The 22,709-nt window shown below is 39.5% G+C and overlaps 1 protein-coding gene and 1 non-coding gene across 2 annotated transcripts in view; both read left to right on the top strand.

The window, feature by feature from the left end:
* Positions 1–22,709, top strand: part of PGM5 (phosphoglucomutase 5) — a 185,128-nt gene that overhangs the window by 76,119 nt on the left and 86,300 nt on the right. The gene's annotated exons all lie outside the window — the stretch shown is intronic.
* On the top strand, positions 1,630–1,793 carry LOC118933773 (U1 spliceosomal RNA). The gene has a single exon (XR_005033235.2). It is a non-coding gene; the product is annotated as a U1 spliceosomal RNA (small nuclear RNA).

The following is a 22,709-nucleotide window of genomic DNA, read 5'->3' as shown; positions in this document are numbered from 1 at the left end:
CCCTATTATTGGACATGTAAGTTGCTTCCAATTTTTCACTCTATATCACTTAATAAACTGGTCCATATTACTTTTTACACATTTATATTAGTACTTCTATACTGTTGAGTCATGAAAGTGTTATTTCTTGGTCAAAGAGAATACGCTTTCAAGATTGTAGTTGCTTCTACAGAATTAACTCCCCTCCCCAAAGAAAAAATTTTTGCCTCAAAAGGTATAGGTTCTAATCTGAATTCTGCTGCTCTCTAAGTGTGCACATTGGGCAGATTTCTTCTTTCTTTTTCTGTGTTGGCTTCCCTTCTCTGTGAAGTGGAGGAAGTAATGAAGACAATGATCTTTAAGTTCCAAAGGCCCACACATCTTTACATTGACAAATTGTTGTTGCTGAATTTCAGAAAATTATTTAGGGCTATTCCAAGTCAATATGAAAATGTACCTTTTAAAGGTTCCTGAAAGCAAAGCTAATTTAAGTTCCTTCTGATTTACATTTGATTAATAAATAAATCCACTAACTGGAAGACTTTTGAGTCATTCAAGCTGTGAAATTTCCTTTCAGAGCTTTTTGAAAGCTGAGAGACACTGCTGAACAAATTCTCATTTAAGCCAGATTTTGTTTATTTAAGCCAATTCAAATCAGTTTGATGGCTGTGTGTTTATGTGTGCTCTTAAACGTTCCCCAGTACTTGGACAGGGAACAATTGACCTGTTGGTCAATGAACAGATTTGGTTTTAATCAAGTTCCAAGTCAGATGTAGCACTCATGTGATAGTGATCTTTCATTTAAAAGCCATGCCTTGCTCACTGAACCTTGTAAAAACTAAATACATAAATAAAACTAAGAGGCTGGGAAATATGTTGGTTTGGTTTCTTTTAACCTTCTGCTTATTGAAGGCTCAGAGCCAAGAGAAAGGGAAAGGAAAAATGATGGGGATTTTATTCTTTACTTACTTAACTGAATAAGTCCAAGATGTCTGGAACCATCCTCTGAAAAATATAGTATTCACCAGTTTCTAGGAGTCTCTCAAGGAAATAATCTTGGTTGAATACAGTAAATATCAAAGTGTACATTTGAATTCTATTATAAACAATGCAGGTGTGTTTTAGAATTTGCATTGGTAGGATACTTTTAGGCCTATTATGCAAAAGATGATTTATAAATAATCTGTGTGGTAGTTAGCCAAAGCTACTGAAACTTGGTGTTAGAAATTTTATCCCTCTGTGTTGTTGGATCCTAACCAGGGGGAGTGCACATCACAAATAATTAGGACATATATGCCAAAAAATGGTATTAATTTGATTTTTAAAAATGAATTTGAATCATAACAGATTAGGGCAACTAGCTCAAATGTGACTTATTCACAGACTGGTTAGTATCCCTTGAAATAGAGCAAATAGTTGTTCACAAACAGAGAATTACCAGCACTATCAGATTCTTTTAAATAATCTTGAATTTAGTAATTTGAATATGTAAGAACCAAGTAATAATTCTCCTTAAATAGGAGCAGGAGCTTATAGGTTATGAAGTAGAAATAATCTGGTGGGGTCATGATGGTCATGAGTGATTAGAAGTTATAGATAAGCCAGGGTAATGAGAAAATAGAACCTAGAGGATATAGTTAGAAAAAATATATACTTACCTGGCAGGGGAGATACCATGATCACGAAGGTGGTTTTCCCAGGTCGAGGCTGATCCATAGCACTCCGGATATGCTGACCTGTGTGATTTCCCCAAATGTGAGAAACTCGACTGCATAAATTATGGTAGTGGGGGACTGCATTCGCGCTTTCCCCTAAAAAAAAAAAAAGTATATCTACATATATGGCAGATGAAGAAGCCACTGAAAAGGAATAGTTGGGCTGGGGTAGTGACAAGCTATATGACAAGCCATATACCTTCTTTGGATTCTGAGCAACATATGTTCCTGAAGTCTGGTCAGTGTTTCCTGGATTTCTTTTAAGGCTTAGCTTCATGGTCAAAATTTCTGTGTTCTCATTCTCAAATGTATTCTTACAAACTACTTCATTCCACAAAATCCCACCCTATTAATTAAGGTAACAAGTTGAGACTTTGTTCCTTGCAACCAGAAAAGCTGAGTTAGAAACTTTTGTCATTAACTGCATTTTACAGATGAAGACACCAAGGCTTAAGGTCATATTCTAGTAAGTTAAGAGCCTAGAATTCATATCCAGGTTTATCTGACTCCAAGGTTCAAGCTTCTTTCTATGTCATGCACTCAAATATATTTTTGAAAGTATTTAACTTTAGTTTCAATAGCAATATGTTCTCACTAATTCAGTCAGTCAGCTTGGAACTAATTGTGAATTTATATGTATTAATGAATTTCTTTGCTAACATTAGAATATGGTATCATTAATGTATAACTAACTACTGATTTCCTGTTATTGATATATATATGTCTACATAATTGATATTTAATTAAGAACTGGTTTTTACATAAAAATGTTTGTAGCATACATTGCATTTCATTATCTCCCTCAGACCACATCACTTTGAAATTAAAAACAAATGAGACATACCATAGACCCTTCAGTAACTTGCAAATTAAAAACTCTTGGCAACAAATTACAATTTTTTTCATTTTTTTATTAAGATATCATTGATATACACTCTTATGAAGGTTTCATAAGAAAAACAACGTGGTTACTACATTCACCCTTATTATCAAATCCCCTCCCCATACCCCATTGCAGTCACTGTCCATCAGTGTAGTAAAATGCCTGAGTCCCTACTTGTCTTCTCTTTGCTACTCTATCTTCCCTGTGACCCCACTCTCACCATGTGCACTAATCATGATACCCCTCAATCCCCTTCTCCCTCCCTCCCCACCCACCCTTCCCCAGCCCCCCGCCTTTGGTAACTGCTAGTCCCTTCTTGGAGTCTGTGAGTCTGCTGCTAAACAAATTATAATTTTTAAGATTTTTCTCTCTTTTACTAACCTTCTCCCCTTGTTTCAGTTCCTCTGGGTGGGTTCTTGTTGAAAGAAGAGGCTTTGATAAAGGATATTATTATGAGGGAAAAGGAAGCTTGGCAAGTTCCATGAAACGATATGTCTTAAAGAGAAGCGAGTTGTTAGTAATACCTCAGGGAGCCCAGTTCATGGGCAACATCTTGTATGTTGGCAAATATCTCTTTCCAAACACCAGTTGGTGTTATATTTTACATATGTTGCTACAACACAAAGCTTTTGAACAGTTTTGCTACATGTAGGGGATCTCCAGGTATCTCAAGGACAGAGAAAATTTTTCAAAGATATATTTATATATACACACACACATATAATTATATTGTATATGTAATATAAGCACACATATATACCCACAAGGATATACTATATAGGCACAATCAAATTACTTTATAGAAATGCTACCAGTTTCTCTCTAGACCAAAAATAGTAAACTGATGCCTGCAGTTTTATTTTTGAATTATTTTACTAACGTTTAAAAATTAGGAGATTTTATATAAAAATCCAGATTGTTGCTGTGTTACTGAAAAATTACAGTCCTGGCACCATTGGACCTGCATTCCCCCACAGGAATAGTTGTTTGGAGTTTAGTGCAGACTTCCCACAACAGACGTGAACTGTCTAGTTCACCACTTTCCCCATCATTCCCTGATGTCTTAGGTCCAACTGACTACTTAATCTACATATCACTTATGTGGCCCGTGGAGACATTCGAATTGACAATCTCTGATTAAGAACCCAGATTTCTTAAAGTTTAGCTGTTATTGGGGTGACCTGGTGTAGAACATCTTCAGGTAATCTATAGGTGCTTGACCATATTCTGAGGAATGCTGTCAAGTGCAGAAATGCATCAACATCTCCTATGATGCTTTCCAAAAATTTACATTGGATCTCCCACTTCCCAAGTCCCCTTAAAGATCCAGATCTTAAAAGATCTTTCTTTTCTCCATTCTGCCATAGCTGCCAGGAATTCCATCCTGGGGTTTCAGTGGCAGGCAGTAATAAGATGACCAGTAGGACTCCGAAACTTAGAGGGTAACAATCCTCTCACTTGGAGAAGAGGTTCTGAGAGTAGGGGAAAACACCATTGGTTTTCTTTCTTCTCTGTCTTCCCACTGCTTGACACTCCCTCTCCCCAGATACAGAGGCAGACATGGGGAATGTGTGGCAGAATGGAGTAAATAAGTCCCCAAGTTGCTGGCCAAAAAGAATCCCAAAGAAGATGGAAAGTAGTAGGGAAATCAAAGAGAGGGTAGAATCAGACAAAATGACCTTCAAAAGTTATGTCTGAACTACTGGGCTCAACCCTGAGCTGAGCATGCAGTGAATCTGAATTCAACTATGAATCTGAATGCAAAGTCTTTGAAAACTGAAATTATGTGAAGTCAATTTACTAAAAAGACATGGTCCTAAATGTGTATGGTCCTAATAATGCAGCTTCAAAGTAGTGAAACAAAAATTTGTAGAACAGGAAGGGGAAATAGAGAAATCCAGAATTATAGTTGCGGACATCAACAGTCTTCTCTCAGAAACTGATAAAACAGACAGAAATAAGCTGCTTATACAGAAAATCAGCAAGAATGTGGAAATACTGAATAACACTAACCATAAACTGGATCTAATAGACATTTATAGAACTCTCTAACCATCAGCAGAATAGGTATTCTTTTCAAGTGCATGAAACATTCACTAAGGTAGACCATATCCTGGTCATTAAAACAAAAATGACAAAATGTAAAAGAATTGAAACTGTGCAAAGTATGTTCCCTAGTCATAAAGAGTTATACTAAAAATTGATAACAGAAAGATAACAGGAAAATCTTGAAACCCTTGGAAATCAAACAATATGCTTCTAAATCTGTGAATCAAAGAGAAAATTTCAAGGAAAACTAAAAAATATTCTGAACTAAATGAAAATGGAAATACAACATATTAAAATTTGTGGGATGCAGATAAAACAGTACCGAGAAGTGACGTAATGGCATCAAATGCTTATATTAAAAAAGAAGACAATTTTCAAATCAATAATCTATGCTTCTACCTTAGGAGACTAGAAAAAAGAGAGCAAAACAAATACAAAGCAAGGAAAAGGAAGGTGGTAATAAAGGTAAGAAATCAGTCATGTTGAAAACAGTAAACCAATAAAATAATTAATAAACCAAAAGCTGGTTCTTTGAAAGATGAATAAAATTGGTAATGTACAAAGACTGGCAAAAAGAACAAGAGAGACACAAAGTATGAATATCAGGAATGAAAATATCATTACAGAATTAGGCATTAAAAGGATAATAAGGGAGCATTACAAACAACTCTTCAGAGTAAATTAAATCAGATGAAATGGCCAGTTCCTCAAAAAACAAAAATGATCAGCACTCACCAAAACAAAACAGATAATTTGAACTTTTCTATGGCTGTTAAAGAAAGTGAATCCATAGTTTAAAACCTTTCAAAAAGTAAATTTCCAAATGCAGATAGATGCATTGGTGAATTATTCCAACTCTCAAAAAAAACACTACACAATCTCTTCCAGAAAATAGGTGAGGATGAAAAACTTCTCATTTAATGCCTCAGCCAGCATTACTCTGACACTGAAACCAGACAAAGAAGGCATAAGAAAAGGAAAATAAAGACCAGTATCCTTCGTAAACATATATGAAAAAATCCTTAATAAAATATAAACATAATAAATCCACCAATATTTAAAAAAAATCTGGGGTTTATCCTGAGAATGTGAGTCTTATTTAATATTAGAAATCAATCAATATAATCCACTTCATTCATAGTCATATCAGTTGAAATAGAAAATCATTTGACAAAAAGTAAACATCTATTTAAACTAGAAATAGAACTCTTTCAACCTAATAAAGAGCATCTACAAAATAACCTACAGCAAAAATTTTATTTAATCATGAAAAAATGAATGCTTAAGACCAGGAACAAGAAAAGGTGGTCCACTGTCATTACTACTAGTTAAAACCATACTAGAAGTCCTAGCCAATATGATAAAGCACGAAAAGGAATTAAAAGGCATATATGGTGGAGAACTAAGGCAGTCCCTATTCACAGATGACATGATTGTCTACATAGAAAATCCCAAGGATCCACAAAAAAGTCCTAGAACTAATAAAGGAAGATCAGAGTATACAAAGCCAACACTCAAAAGTCAGTTTGTATTTCTATATACTATTAATGTTCAGTTGGGCACTGGAATGAAAAAAAGCAACACTATTTACCATTGCTTTAAAAAATGAAATACTTTGTAATAGATTTAATAAAACACATACAGGAACTATATACTAAAAACTGCAAAAAGCATTGATGAAAAAAAATCTAAAATCTAAATGGAAGGACATACCACGTCCATGTTTTGGAAGCTGCAACATAGCAGAGGTTCATTTATCTTCAAATTCATCTTTAGATTTAATGCAATTCAGCAAAAATTCCTATAAGACTTTAGTAGATATACACAGATTAATTCTAAAATTCCTATTAAAAAGCAAAGGATCAAGAACAGGGAAAAGAGTTTTGAAAAAGAAGAATAAAACTGGAAGAATCACCTTTTCTGAGGAGCAGAAAGCAATGTGGTATTGGAAAAGGGTAGATATATAGATCAAAGAAACAGAATAGAGAGTCCAGAAATAGACCTAAATAAATATGGCCAGTTGATTTTTTTTCAATGTTTCATGTGTATTTCTTTTTATTAAAAATTTTTTTTATTTTGTTATCATTAATCTACAATTACATGAAGAACATTATGTTTACTAGGCTCTCCCCTTTTGTGTATGGGGTTAGACAGTGATCCAGTTTCATTCTCTTGCATGTAGCTGTCCAGTTTTGCCAGCACCATCTGTTGAAGAGACTGTCATTTCCCCATTGTATGTCCATGGCTCCTTTATCAAATATTAATTGACCATATATGTTTGGGTTAATGTCTGGAGTCTCTAATCTGTTCCACTGGTCTGTGGCTCTGTTCTTGTGCCAGTACCAAATTGTCTTGATTACTACGGCTTTGTAGTAGACCTTGAAGTTGGGGAGTGAGATCTACCCTACTTTATTCTTCTTTGTCAGGATTGCTTTGGCTATTTGGGGTCTTTGGTGTTTCCATATGAATTTTAAAAGTATTTGTTCCAGTTCGTTAAGAATGCTGTTGGTATTTTGATAAAGATTGCATTGAATCTGTAGATAGCTTTAGGCAGGATGGCCATTTTGAGAATATTAATTCTTCCTAGCCAAGAGCATGGGATGAGTTCCCATTTGTTAGTGTCCTCTTTAATTTCTCTTAAGAGTGTCTTATAGTTTTCAGGGTATAGGTCTTTCACTTCTTTGGTTAGGTTTATTCCTAGGTATTTTATTCTTTTTGATGCAATTGTGAATGGAATTGTTTTCCTGATTTCTCTTTCTATTGGCTCATTGTTAGTGTATAGGAAAGCCACAGATTTCTGTGTGTTAATTTTGTATCCTGCAACTTTGCTGTATTCCGATATCAGTTCTAGTAGTTTTGGAGTGGAGTCTTTAGGGTTTTTTTAATGTACAATGTCATGTCATGTGCAAATAGTGACAGTTTGACTTCTTCTTTACCAATCTGGATTCCTTGTATTTCTTTGTTTTGTCTGATTTCCGTGGCTAGGACCTCCAGTACCACGTTGAATAACAGTGGGAAGAGTGGGCCTCCCTGTCTTGTTCCCGATCTTAGAGGAAAAGCTTTCAGCCTCTCACTGTTCAGTATGATGTTAGCTGTGGGTTTATCATATATGGCCTTTATTATGTTGAGGTACTTGCCCTCTATACCCATTTTGTTGAGAGTTTTTATCATGAATGGATGTTGAATTTTGTCGAATGCTTTTTCAGCATCTATGGAGATGATCATGTGTTTTTTTGTCTTTCTTTTTGTTGATGTGGTGGATGATGTTGATGGATTTTCGAATGTTGTACCATCCTTGCATCCTTGGGATGAATCCCACTTGGTCATGGTGTATGATCCTTTTGATATATTTTTGAATTCGGTTTGCTAATATTTTATTGAGTATTTTTGCATCTACATTCATCAGGGATATTAGTCTGTAATTTTCTTTTTTGTTGGGGTCTTTGCCTGGTTTTGGTATTAGGGTGATGTTGGCTTCATAGAATGAGTTTGGGAGTATTCCCTCCTCTTCTATTTTTTGGAAAACTTTAAGGAGAATGGGTATTATGTCTTGTCTTCTCTGTATGTCTGATGAAATTCCGAGGTAAATCCATCTGGCCCGGGGGTTTTGTTCTTTGGTAGTTTTTTGATTACTGCTTCAATTTTGTTGCTGGTAATTGGTCTGTTTAGATTTTCTGTTTCTTTCTGGGTCAGTCTTGGAAGGTTGTATTTTTCTAGGACATTGTCCATTTCTCCTAGGTTTCCCAGCTTGTTAGCATATAGGTTTTCATAGTACTCTCTAATAATTCTTTGTATTTCTGTGGGGCCCGTCGTGATTTTTCCTTTCTCGTTTCTGATTCTGTTGATTTGTGTCGACTCTCTTTTCCTCTTAATAAGTCTGGCTAGAGGTTTATCTATTTTGTTTATTTTCTCAAAGAACCAGCTCTTGGTTTCATTGATTTTTGCTATTGTTTTATTCTTCTCAATTTTATTTATTTCTTCTCTGATCTTTATTATGTCCCTCCTTCTGCTGACCTTAGGCCTCATTTGTTCTTCTTTTTCCAATTTCGATAATTGTGACATTAGACCATTCATTTGGGATTGTTCTTCCTTCTTTAAATATGCCTGGATTGCTATATACTTTCCTCTTAGGACTGCTTTCGCTGCATCCCACAGAAGTTGGGGCTTTGTGTTGTTGTTGTCATTTATTTCCATATATTGCTGGATCTCCATTTTAATTTGGTTGTTGATCCATTGACTATTTAGAAGTGTGTTGTTAAGCCTCCATGTGTTTGTGAGCCTCTTTGCTTTCTTTGTACAGTTTATTTCTAGTTTTATACCTTTGTGGTCTGAAAAGTTGGTTGGTAGAATTTCAATCTTTTGGAATTTACTGAGGCTGATTTTGTGGCCTAGTATGTGGTCTATTCTGGAGAATGTTCCATGTGCGCTTGAGAAGAATGTGTATCCTGTTGCTTTTGGATGTAGAGTTCTATAGATGTCTATTAGGTCCATCTGCTCTACTGTGTTGTTCAGTGCTTCCGTGTCCTTACTTATTTTCTGCCCAGTGGATCTATCCTTTGGGGTGAGTGGTGTGTTGAAGTCTCCTAGAATGAATGCATTGCAGTCTATATCCCCCTTTAGTTCTGTTAGTATTTGTTTCACATATGCTGGTGCTCCTGTGTTGGGTGCATATATATTTATAATGGTTATATCCTCTTGTTGGACTGAGCCCTTTATCATTATGTAATGTCCTTCTTTATCTCTTGTTACTTTCTTTGTTTTGAAGTCTATTTTGTCTGATACTAGTAGTGCAACACCTGCTTTTTTTCTCCCTATTGTTTGCATGAAATATCTTTTTCCATCCCTTGACTTTTAGTCTGTGCATGTCTTTGGGTTTGAGGTGAGTCTCTTGTAAGCAGCATATAGATGGGTCTTGTTTTTTTTATCCATTCAGTGACTCTGTGTCTTTTGATTTGTGCATTCAGTCCATTTACATTTAGGGTGATTATCGATAGGTATGTACTTATTGCCATTTCAGGCTTTAAATTCGTGGTTACCAAAGGTTCCAGATTACTTTCCTTACTATCTAAGAGTCTAACTTAACTCACTTAGTATGCTCTTACAAACACAATCTAATGGTTCTTTTCTATTTCTCCTCCTTTTTCTTCTTCCTTCATTCTTTATATATTAGGTATCAAATTCTGTACTTTTTGTCTATTCATTGATTGACTTTGGGGATAGTCAATTTAATTTTACATTTGCATTGCAATCAGCTGCTCCACCCTCCCTACCGTGATTTTACTACCTCTGGTGACAGCTATCCAACCCTCGGAACACTTCCATCTATAGCAGTCCCTCCAAAATGGACTGCAGAGATGGTTTGTGGGAGGTAAACTCTCTCAGCTTTTGCTTATCTGGAAATTGTTTAATCCCTCCTTCAAATTTAAATGACAATTTTGTTGGATAAAGTAATCTTGGTTCCAGGCCCTTCTGCTTCATGGCATTTAATACATCATGCCATTCCCTTCTGGCCTGTAAGGTTTCTGCTGGGAAGTCTGATGTTAGTCTGATGGGCTTTCCTTTGTATGTGATCTTATTTCTGCCCCTGGCTGCTTTTAACAGTCTGTCCTTATCCTTGATCTTTCCCATTTTAATTACTATGTGTCTTGCTGTTGTCTTCCTTGGGTCCCTTGTGTTGGGGGATCTGTGGATCTCCATGGCCTGACAGACTATGTCCTTCCCCAGATTGGGGAAGTTTTCAGCAACTACCTCCTCAAAGACACTTTCTGTCCCTTTCTCTCTCTCTTCTTCTTCTGGTATCCCTATAATGCGAATATTGTTCAGCTTGGATAGGTCACACAGTTCTCTCAATATTCTTTGATTTTTAGAGATCTTCTTTTTCTCTCTGTGCCTCAGCTTTTTTGTATTCCTCTTCTCTAGTTTCTATTTCATTTATTGTCTCCGACACTGTATCCAACCTGCTTTTAATACCCTCCATCATGTTCTTTAACGATTGGATCTCTGACCTGAATTCATTCCTGAGTTCTTGGATGTCTTTCCATACCTCCATTAGGATGTTGATGATTTTCATTTTGAACTCCCTTTCAGGAAGAGTCATGAGGTCCATATCATTTAAATCTTTCTCGGGAGTTGTATTAACAATTTTACTCTGGACAAAGTTCCTTTGGTGTTTCATGTTTGTGTATGGCACCCTCTAGTGTCCAGAAGCTCTATTCTGGAGCTGCTGAGCCCCTGAAGCAATGTCAGGGGTCACAGGGGAGCGGTACTGGGGGTAGGAAAGAGCTGTTCCCTGCCTCCCGGCTGCTGTGCCTGTCTCCACTGCCTGAGCCAGTGGGCCGGTCACACAGGTATAAGTTTTTGTCCCAGAGCAGCCAGATATGGATCCCTGCTTTCCACAAGCAGCCAGAATCCCAGTCTCCCCAGGAACTCTGCCTGTATTAACTTTCCAACCCGCTAGTCATGCGAGTCTCATGAAAGCGCCATGAAATGTAAGTTTGTGCTCCCAGAGCATATCTCCGGAGCTAGGTATTCAGCAGTTCCAAGCCTTCCACTCCCTCCCTGCTCCGTTTGTCTTCCTCCTGTCTGTGAGCTGGGGTGGGGGAGGGGCTCAGGTCCCCGGAGTCACAGCTCTGGTACGTTACCCCGTTCGCTGAGGTCGGCTCTTTTCTCCAGGTGTATGCAGTCTGATGAGTCCTCTTTCCTGTTGCTCTCTCAGGATTAGTTGTGCCAATTAAATTTTCTAATTGTATCCAGTTTTAGGAGGAAGCCTCTGTCTCTCCTCTCACGCCGCCATCTTTAATCCCTCTCAGCCAGTTGATTTTTTACCAAGGTGCTTAAGCAGTTTATCGAAGAAAGTATAATCTTTTCAACATACTGAAACAGTTGGAACTGTCAATGTAATTAAAAATGGGCAAAAATCCTCTACATAGAGGATGTAAAGATGCCAAATAAGCACATTTAAAAATATTCAACACCATTAGTCTTTAGGAGATGAACATTAAAAGCAGCATGAGATACTATGGTAATAATTAGAATGGCTAAAATAAAAAATACTGCTAATACAAAGTGCTAATGTGAATGCATGTCATCTGGAGCTTTCATCCATTATTGGTGGGAATGCAAAATGGGTTATATAGTCACTAGAGAACAGTTTGTTAGTGCTTATAAAGTTATATAAATTATTACCATATGCCTCTATAATCCTACTCCTATGTATTTACCCTGGAGACCTTATGTTCACCCAAAAAACTGGACACAAATATTTAGAGCAGCTCGATTCATAATATTCCCCAAACTGGAAACAGCCCATAGACCTTCAGCAGGTAAATGGTAAACCAACTGTGATATATCCATACAGTGGAATACTATGTGGCAATAAAATGGAACTACTGATAAACACAACAAAGTGGATGATTCTCAAGTGATCATGCTGAGTGAAAAGAGCCTGACTCAAAATGTTATACATGGTATGATTCCATTTATATGATATTCAAAAAAACAAAACTGTAGGGATGAAACCAGAGCAGTTGTTATCAGTGTATTTGGTGGAGGCAGGTATAACTGTATGAGGGTGTTCCTTGAGAGTGATGAAAATGTTTTATCTCTTGATCGTTGTGCTAGCTACATGAATCTGTATGTATGTGAAAATTCATAGAAAAGAACACAACAAAAATCCATTTTGCTGTAGGTTAATTAAAAAATTAAAACACATTTTAAAAGCTTTCCTCTTAATGCTAAGGTGTTGTTTGAGTTGTACACCACTTCTCTGGAGCAGCTACCCAATGGCGGGCCTCTTAAACAACAGTTTTGGAACTCCCCTCTACTATGTTAGAAATTATTTTGGAGAATCACGGTAAATAGTAAATAACCTGCAGTAGGAGACAGTCATTTCAAAGCAAGAGCAGTAGGGAATTTGAAAGAAGAGACTTGGGCCTTGCTGCCAAGTCAAACAGAAAACACAAATACTTGTATAGCTTTGTAACAAAACAGCCATATGGGTTTTGGCCGAAAGACCTCTTAATGGCACTTGTGGCTTTAAAATAACTGAGCCCTCACTCGTATTATGTGGAAAACACATGCAGATGTACTGCATGTCAGGGACCATAGTGCTGCCTTGGGAAGAGGACATTCAAGATGAAACCCACACTGACAAAGAGGAGAATCTATCTACTTGTGCAGATGTGGTGAGCCCAATAACTTCTTGGCACTAGATCTTGAGATTGCGTGTGGTACTTAGAAGAGTCATTTGAATCACTTTGCAGTTGTGGGTTCATGACTATTTCTACTTTCAGCTGCACAGCTAGTATCTTAAGCCTTTTAGTTTGGGGATGGGGCATTTGGGGATCAAGGACAAAATGTGGGCTTTGTGGAGTGAGTAGAGTGTGTTTATTGATAGAGACTGGGGTTTCCAGTACTGTACCCCCACCAATCCAGCTGCAAAGTCTCACATCCTGTCTGTTTCCAAAAAGGAGTTACTTAATCACAACTTCTTTTTCCACAGGATTGAGTCACATGCTTATACATTTATGGTTTGGGGTTAAGGAAGTTAGGATCAAGTAGGGTTCTAGGCATATAAGTAACAAGACTAATTTTAGGTTACTTTGAAGGAATGCAATAGAAAGATAAAGGGTAACTCTCAGAATCAAAGGAAAAGCTTGTCTCCAAAATAATAGGAACCTGGATCACAGGAATTATATTTGGGCAACCATTTCAAAGAATTGCCTTCCAGATCAAGGGAGAAACTTCATACATTTTCCCCATTTTCACTCCACTCAAGATCCAGTGTGTGCTAAGTCTAGGTTGAGTCACATGCTCGCTCTTTGGTCAGAGAAGAGGTTAAGTGACATGCAGTGGGAAGAGAGTAGTTCTATAAAAGTAAATCAAAGTTCTGTTTCCTTGAGAAAGGGTCGGATATTGGACGGGCAGAACCAACATTTTCCAGCACACCATGATGGATTATGCTACTTTCTAAACAAAATAGTCCTGGAGAGTGTAGGTATAATGCAGGGAGGGGTGGGGAAGGTGTTGTGTGTTATGGTAGAACAAACAAGAGATTAGGAACTGGACCTGGACCAGAGCTCCCAAAGGGCTCGCCATAAGCTGACCTCTGCTTGCCTTATTTAAAGAATGAAGAGGTTGGATTAGCTGTTCCCTAAGATTCCTTTTCCTACAAATCTTAGAAGTATACTTAGGGCCAGGATTGTATTTATTAACTGGATATAAGTCTGTATTAAGTTCAGCATGATATTTTTGATTGCTTATAGCAGTGGTTCCCATATGTTAGAGTGCATAAGAATCCTATGGGGATTGAATGTGTGGATTTCCCTGTTAAAATACAGATTCCAAGGCTCCATCCCCAGAGATTCAGATTTAGTCATGCTGAGTGGAGCCCAAGAATCTGCATTTTAAACAAAATGGCCAGATAATTCTGATGCAAGGTGGTCTACCTACAGACTTGTGTGGTTCTCAATCCCTGGAAGGGAATATCCTCAATTGGAGCTGCAGGTATTTAAGAATGTTTAAAGTTGGGCAACTGGTCTGCCCCTAAGAGCTCCCTCTTAGGCCCCCTGGATTTGATGTGAAGATGCTGGGGAGATGGTGGATCCTGGAGTAGCCAGGGGCTCCATCATCCATGTATTGGGACACAACAACCCAGGGCTCCTGCATTTTTTCCTCACACCTGTTCACTCTTTATGCCTCAAGAGTGGCTATGGGGTTGAGAATCTGCCATAAGTACTTGAGAACTTTTCTTATTGTGGGAATTGTATGAAGATATTCAGTAGAACACATGAGGACATGTGTTTGGGATCAGCAGGGTCTGATATCTAAATTTCTGGTTTTAAGAAATGTAATTCCCCAGGCTACCCTTTCACATTAAACAAAGCTCATTTTAAGAGTTACATTGATGGAAGCATAGTCCATTCTTTTCTTAAGTGTTATTTATACACCTCCCTCTATTCAAATACTTTTTAAAACTACTCAGTTTCTCTCAAGGTACTCTGTGCATACATATAGTTTGTAAATGGTGAGGGAATATGTTTTATGTGTATAAATGCCCCTCTGTCTACTAGCTTTTACAATGTATCATTAAAACCTATCTATAGTGGATGCCTGAAGGTCCTTACTTTTGAGGCAGGATAGAAGAATTTGGTCCTTTGGACCAGAAAGCACTCCAAATAAATTAGGAGTCCTGAGCAAATGAAAGTGAATTATAGCATGGATGAAAATAGTTTAAGTAGTGACATAACTTGGTTATATCAAAGAAACCCGCTTGTGTATTAAGTAAAAATAATAAATAGTAATTAAAAAATTTACCATCCTGGGAGGACATTACCCCCAGTGTTTGAGTTACCTGGGTGGATATTATATGTCTTACGATGTGCAAAACACTTTCCCATACATTCTCATTTGATACACCCTCTTGAGTTTATTGGTTCCAATCTTAGGACAGAGATTGGATGGGAAATCTTGATATATAGCTTCTAACAACATGGCTAAGGCCCTTTATAGATAAGAACTCTTTGTAGCTAATTGGTTCTGTGTCATGTTTCAAATGAAACTGTCCTGTCTTTTTGGATACTTGACTTGTTGTATATATGCTGTGTGTGTGTGTGTGTGTGTGTGTGTGTGTGTGTGTGTGTGATGGGGGAACAGACTAGGATGCAAGGGGGTGAATATATGAAGGATAAATTCTACAAGTTATTATTCTTGCTTCATTTTCCCCTTCCTACAATACTGGAGGGAAGCTCTGTATATTCTTTGGCATCAAGAAATGTTGATATTTGAGAGAGGAACAAAAGTGTTTATTCTTCAGAGTTAAAAAAAAAAGACCTCAGCAAGTATGCATTCTGTTCCACTTGGTCTTGTAAGTCTTTTGCCAGTGGGATGTGCTTTATATCTTCCCTCTGGTGAAACATCCCCAAATCTCCTGATCGACATTCCTCCACTTGCGTGCTTCATAAATCAGGAGGGAGGGTGCCACTGTGATACTTGACTATATAAGGGGAAGAGAGGCCCTGCTGTTACTTGGTTTTGCCCTCATGTCAGAACTGAATATACACTCGAGGCCTTTTAAGGGAACGTGGTGCGTGCAGGGAAAACATCCCCAGGCAGTCCATCCATTTTCTTTGTTACTGCAGAGTTAGTGCCTGCAAGCTTTATGTCACTTAAAAGCATAAATTAAAGGGGGCTGCTGGCACCAAGCTCCAGGGAGGAGAACCTCAGAAGACACTTGCTGCACAGCACTGTTAGTGTCTTAAAGTTCACCAAGAGCCTATCTCACAACTTGGCCTTCTGACTTGTAGTGAGAAATTCACAACTTACACATCCTGACACTCGGACATCCCACTCTCTGGTATGAATAATGATGGCTGCAGCAAGGTGACCTCCACCTCCTTAAGATTTCAGATGAATCCTGTCTGTAGCATTTGTCTCTGTACAGTATGAATCTTGAATTCAGAGAGAGCTGGATTTGAACCACAGAGCATTCCCTTCCTAGCTCTTAGAACTTGGACAGTTACATAACCTCTCTGAGGCCCAATATCCTCATCTAAAAATGGGGAAGATAAATATGATAAAATTTATTTTAAAGTGTTTAGCACGGTACTTGGCATAGAGTATGTGCTTAATAAATGTTAGTAGTTAATATCATTGCTCTTACTGCCAGAAGAGAGCCATAGCTTTGCTCTTTACAGCACATATTTTCTGTGATTCCCACTGCTCTGATTGAGCACACTTTTTATAAACAGATTTTCTGTATAGGCAAAACACATTCCACAGTATTCATAGAGGCCTTGAAGAATGTTTGGCACAATTTATTGTACAGAAAACGGGCTCTGGAATTGGGTGGGTCAAGACCTGAATCCCTGTTTGGCCATTTATCAGCTTATGGCATTGGACAAACTCCTTAATCTCTTGGCATCTCAGTTTTGTAGTCTTTAGTCTGGTGATACAGTTGTTTAAATCCAGGCATTTTCCTTGTCAGGACAGAAACAAATGAAGTTAGAACAAAGACAGAAAAATTTATTGCAGACCTATAGCGGGTTCATGGAGATAAAGTGTGGTTCTGTGGACTCCTCAGTGCCACTGGTAAGTGAGGTGGTGACCCTTGTGCTCTCTCAGGTCTCATGTGGCTCAGTCTGCCAGCACAGTCTGGACCCTGTGCTCAAGCTTTGGTCAAATCAAGGCTGGGACACTTCCTCTGGAAAAGACAGCAAGCAGTAGAGGGGCACTTCTCTGGTCTGGGGCACTTCCCTTGGGTGGCAGCAAGTAACATCTCATGACGGAGGAGTATGATGATGCCTACCTCGTGGGAGTGCTTAGAGCTTCAGCGTGCCTGCTATGAGGTCGATGCTCAGGAAATGTTAGTTCCATACACTCTCCCGACCCCACCTGCTCCCTTCCTCATGAGTAAACACTCCAGGCCTACAATTATAGCATCAAGGAGGGGGAGAGGAGGGAGAGCACTGATGTCAGTTCTGGGTTAAAATTCAAAGGGAGAGATAGTTAAGTTGGGGAAGAGGGAAAGTAAGAGGGGCCTTGAGAGGAGGAGGAGGAGGTTCTACTCACAGGTTTATAGGTTGTCTCCTCTGAGTCCACCTAGTCCTACACTCATTTCCTTCTTTGAATTCCACCCTCTTGAGCTACATTTTCAGTAAACAAAAGTCCTGCAGGATAGGTCAAATGACATAAATGTAACAATGTGTGTCCTTTGAATGCCAGCCCCTCTGTTCTGGCAGGTCTGGCAGCAGCCACATTGTAGGGCAACCAGGAATCTGAATCATACAGCCAAGGGGGTGTTGGGGAGGCACCTAGGGAAGGCTGCGTGTGACCTCCCTGGTGGCTCCTGCACCTTCAGGGCAGAGCCCTGGTCCCACCCAGAGGTTGTCACTCAGCACCCAGGAGCCCCATGCTAAACTCATTAACAAACCTGCATTGGCTGGGACCTCTGTTAGGTCAGGGATTCTCAAACATTTGCTGTTCACAGGCATAACCCACTCCCATCAGGAGTTCTTATTGTTACCTGCAATGATTCTCAAAGCAGGTGGGGCTCTGCACATTCCTATCCCCCTCCTCTGAGTTTCTGCTCATTCTTCCTGCCCCCAATGGAATGTAGCCCAGAATCATTTTCAGTCAATAAACATCCCGCAAGTGCCTGTCCAGTGAGTGGCCCTGTGCTAGGAGTTGACATTCAAGGAAGGACACAACCCTTGTCCACCTGAAGCTGCTGGACTAGGACACCAATGTCAAAAGGGAGGTGCCACACAATTCTGTTGGGGAGCAGAAGAGGATGCCGGTGGTGGCATGATTTGTCACCCTCAAGGAACCTCTGGAGGGGACTTCTGTCACGGTGGGGCTCTGAAGATGCTTCCCACAAGCTGAGGGTTAAAGGACAATGAAAGGTCAACAGGCTGAGATGAGGGAAATGCTATTACCAAGTTGTGGAGGCAGAAAGCTTGGCTTATCTGGGAACTGCAAGCCTTTGGAGCCCTGGGAAGTAAAAATTGTGGAGTATTTCTTCATAGGAAGGCTGACTCTTTCCCTCAATTACAGGCTCAATTATGAGTTGCTCTGCTGGGGCCTCCAAGATCACACCTCCTTCAGCTCACACGCACCTTCCTGGGAAGCAGTCTGTCCCAGTCCATGTGGCTGGTGAGGAGTGGAGTGGCAGTTGGTCCTGGCTTTTTTTTCTTGGAAGCCCTCAAAAGCCCACTTTTCCCAATCAGGGAAAAGATTTCCATCTGTTTAATTGTGTTGCATTTCTGGCATGTTTATGGTGTGTCAAAAACACCCCCATCTTTACCTATAAAGACACTGACGTTCACAGAAATGAAGCAGCTTACCCAGGCCACAAGATAGTGAAAGGCAGAGTCAGAATTTGAACACACAGCCATACACCTGGATGCCTCGGCTTGTTCTACCTGTTGCCCAGCTTCCCTCAAGCATTATGTGAGAAGTGAGCAAACAAGTGGGACCGACTCCTCTCAACAGCAGAGATCATTATTATTCCAATTCCTTAGATGCAGAAATCCAGGGTAAGAGGGTAAGTTCCTGGCCAATGAGGATCACAGAATTAGAAGTGTAAGAGCTTTGCCTTGAACCATGGCTTGTCAGTTTCAAAGCTGGTGTGGTACAGGTTTGGAGGACCAGTTTGGCTCACACTCATGAGGAATGCCATGGTGAAGCAAGAGCTGGACCTCAGCCTGCCAGGGTTTAATTGTCATCATCCATATTTTCACATGATAGACTGGGCTAAGCATGATCTTCAGTGTCAGTTTCAATCTGGACCCCCAATCAAATAATATTAAACAATATACAGTATGTGCATCAAAACCCAGATATTAACATTTTTAATTCACACACACACACATTACATAGGTTAATTGATTAATATAATTTGCATATAATTTGAGTGTTTTTGTGAACCTGCCTAGAAATAAGAATCTCCTAGAAATAAGAAACACTACTTGTTACAGGTATAGACATCTGGGCCCTAACCAAGACCTACTATATCAAAATATTCTAGTGAAGGGGCCTAGGGCTTGTATCTTTAATTAGTACTCCCAATGATTAAGAAAATATGGGAAGTACTAGCATCTCTGAGAAACTGAGCAGTTAAGTACCACCAGCTAGGCAAGAGAGGGAAATTTGTCTACGTGTGTATGCTAAGTCAGACCTGTAAGGGCACTGTCTGGGCATTCCACTGATACCATCTTACTGAAAATTTATAAAACTTTACATCATATAAAGACATCTTGCTACTTGCATTTAGATTTAAAATGCCATGTTTGGTTTCATGAGGGGAAAAAACCCTCCAACTGTCATATTTCATCTACATAGAAAATCTGTTATGAGTGAATAATCATTTCTTTTTCTGACCTTTGGAACGTTGCCTTGAGATTTTTGGAGAAACTTAGTCAATAGCCTAGTGCCAGGTTAGTGTGCTGGGATTGCATGTATCCATATCTGGTATTCCAGATGGGCATAATTAACTGCATTGCATTTTGGCAGAGAAAATGTGAGCTAGCTGAGAGGATTCTGGGTTGGAATGTTCAGAAATAAATGGTAGGATCTTCTGAAAATAAGTGTAGTATGTTGTGATAGGATGGAGGAGAAGATGAAACATTCTTCCTAAAACCTTACTGTGCACAGAACTACCTGAATTCTGATAGGAGTTATACCACTTCCCTTGCCTCCAACACACACACAAACAAGCACACACAAATGCACACATGCCCACAGCACCAGGGTCATTTTAGTCATTTTATCCCTCATCGGCCTTCTCAGCTCTTTTCCTAGGGCCTTTTATATTCATGGACTTAAAATTAGAGACCTGAAAATGATCATTAGCTCCAAAATGAAGGAAATTTCAGCATCAACATGATTAACTGTCTAGTTTAATGTGCATAAGGTGCAACGCACTGTCACTTCATTATTAAATTTGGTATCCAAGAAATCACCACAACACTTGAAAATAATTTGCATGATGTATTTTCTCATTTTGAAAGGATTCCTGAGTGTGCGTGATGGATGAGAAATCATTGCCAATAGTTAATTAGTGACTTGTAGCCTCATTTCGAAAATCAAATTATAAAATCCTTTCAAGATTCTTCTGGAGCAAAAAGTATATTTTTATGTGCGATGTGGACATATTTTAGTATGTTTGGTATGATACAGGTGAGGCCTCACACACACATGCACACTCACAGAGTTCACCACCACCAAAATGCTATTGGACAGGGCATGTGGTTGGAGAAAAAGGAAAGTGCTGTTCAAAATGGTGTCTTCAACAGTTCAAAGACTGTGAAAGGCTTTTGGGTCCACCCTTAGTCATCAGGCCACTGGGGAGGATGTGATCCCCTCTTGCTAAACCAGAAAAGTCTTTAAGGAACTTGAAAGCAATAGCTTCTACTCTGCATAAATTTAGATGAGACTGTTGGAGAGCTGCTGCATGCAGCTGCACAGGAAGTACCCTATGTAAGGGCATCATGTTCCAAGGGGCAATGTTCACACCGAGGACACCTACATTGAATATTTGTTATGAAAGTGATTCAGCAGACAGTGTAAAAGTGTTCCTGTCTAAGAAAATCAGTGTGCTGCAACACTTTTTCATAGCTGGAAATTGTTGGGTCTTGATGTGGGGGTACCTTTAGCACAAAGGCATTGCTTGGGCTGTAGCCCTGCACTGGCAGAGAAAGTGATACTCCCATTGCTCCATTCATCTTTATCATCCCTTTACACTAGGATGTGAGATCTTGACCTAAAGAGAATTGTTCCTCTCACACAAGACAGTGGCCCTGAGGTGGTTCTCAAAGCCATCATGTCTGATCTTGACCTTGCCCTTCCTCTGTGATAAAGTTTTTCCTAAGTCCTCAATTAGGCCCAGCAGTAGCCTACACAAGGAATTGATTCACACAGATAAACATTCTTGGGCTTCAGTCTCTGAGAAGTAAAGAGTGGCCTTTTTTTATTTCCCTGGGCAGTGTCTGCTTCTCCAATTAATTTCATAAACTGTGTGTTCTTGCCAGCTTATTCTGATTCCCATCCTCCAGAGACAGCTAGGTCCTCAGAGAGAGAGTCCATCTCAGCTGCAGCCAGCACATGGGTCACTCTAAATGCAAACAGCAGCTTTTCCCACCTCCTTCCTCTTCCCCTACTGCCTCCCTGGGGACTGAACCACTGGACCATACTACTCAAGGGAAGAGAGCATGACTTCTCAGATACCAGAGAGCCCGCTGTCAGCCACCCACTGGCCATGCCCCTGGGCTACCCCTGCCTGCTGAGCTCAGAGCTTCTTGCAATCTAGGAGCTGGAGGGACATATCTCTGCTTCTCTGGGATGCCCTTCCAACTTCCTTCTCAGCCTCTTCAGGAAAAGCATCGTGTGGAGAATCCTTAATGTGACTTAAGACTATTTGACACATTCCTGCTCCCTTGCTCTTCAAAAGTGTTCAATAAGAGAAAATTTCTTTGAAGCACATCCCTGCCATGGTCATATAAAGAATATATTTCTTGATTCATCTTAACCAACGTTTCCCAATATGTGCTAAATGGAACATCAGCCCCACAAGATGCTCCTTGTAAACATGAGATATGTGTACCCTACCTTCTTTTAGAAGTTTTACAGTGAAATGGGCCTTTAGTTCTGAGATATGCCACAAAGGTAAAGAGGCCAGTTTTAGCAGAATTTTCTTCCTTTTCACAATGAACTTACAGTGCGAGACTTGGCAAACTAACATACACTTAATTAGAAGTAGGGTTATCAAAATTTCAGCCAAACCTTTGTATGTAATTTCATTTGGAAATTCGTCCACCATAACTTAATTTTATCCTGAACTATCAAGTGGTCTCATGTATTTGCTCCCACTGTTTTTGAAGAACTTAGTTCTAGAGTCTAAATTATATTTTATACCCATATAAGAGGAATGTGCAGACTGTCAGTATGCCTCTTCTGAAGGTCAGGGCTCCTGCCAGGCAGCTCTCTCTTCACCCAGCTCTGTCTCTGGATTCTAGGAATGAATCTGGGAGTGGGGAAATGCTAGTCCTGATGTTACTTACCCCGGGGTGCTGTAACATCCATGATGCTCCATCCCCCCATTGCCCACACTTGTGTAAATACTTCTGTGTTAAACTCTCCTCAGATTACTCAGTTTGAGTGTGTCATCTATTTTGTTGGGACTGTAACTGATATAAAGAGTATCCTCACCTAACTGAACTATGTGTGCAGGGGTCTGAAGCTGCATGATGCTTTAAGGAGGCTCTATCAAAACAGTAGTTTGCAATGGCAGGTGGATAGAGGGGGAGGCAGAAAGCAGTGCTGCAATGGTAACCACGCTGACTGCTGCTGCTAGTATCCATGTACTGCTCTGGGTGCTCAGGCCTTCCCAAACATCACCCAGTTTAGTCCTCCCGGAGTAAGGAGATTTATTGTTACTCCCTTTCACAGGTGAAAGAGCTGGGCTTATTGAGTTTCAGTAACTTGGCCAAGGTCACACAGCTAAGGAGGGGTGGAGCTAGGTGGGGACTCATGCAGTCAGAAGTCAGAGTTCATCCTCTCATCTGTGCAAAAGTATTTGGACTTGATTC

The sequence above is a fragment of the Manis pentadactyla genome, chromosome 3 (assembly GCF_030020395.1).
Source record: "Manis pentadactyla isolate mManPen7 chromosome 3, mManPen7.hap1, whole genome shotgun sequence".
NCBI lineage: Eukaryota > Metazoa > Chordata > Mammalia > Pholidota > Manidae > Manis > Manis pentadactyla.
The sequence above is the reverse complement of the archived record's forward strand: the minus strand, read 5'-3'. Positions and strand labels throughout refer to the sequence as shown.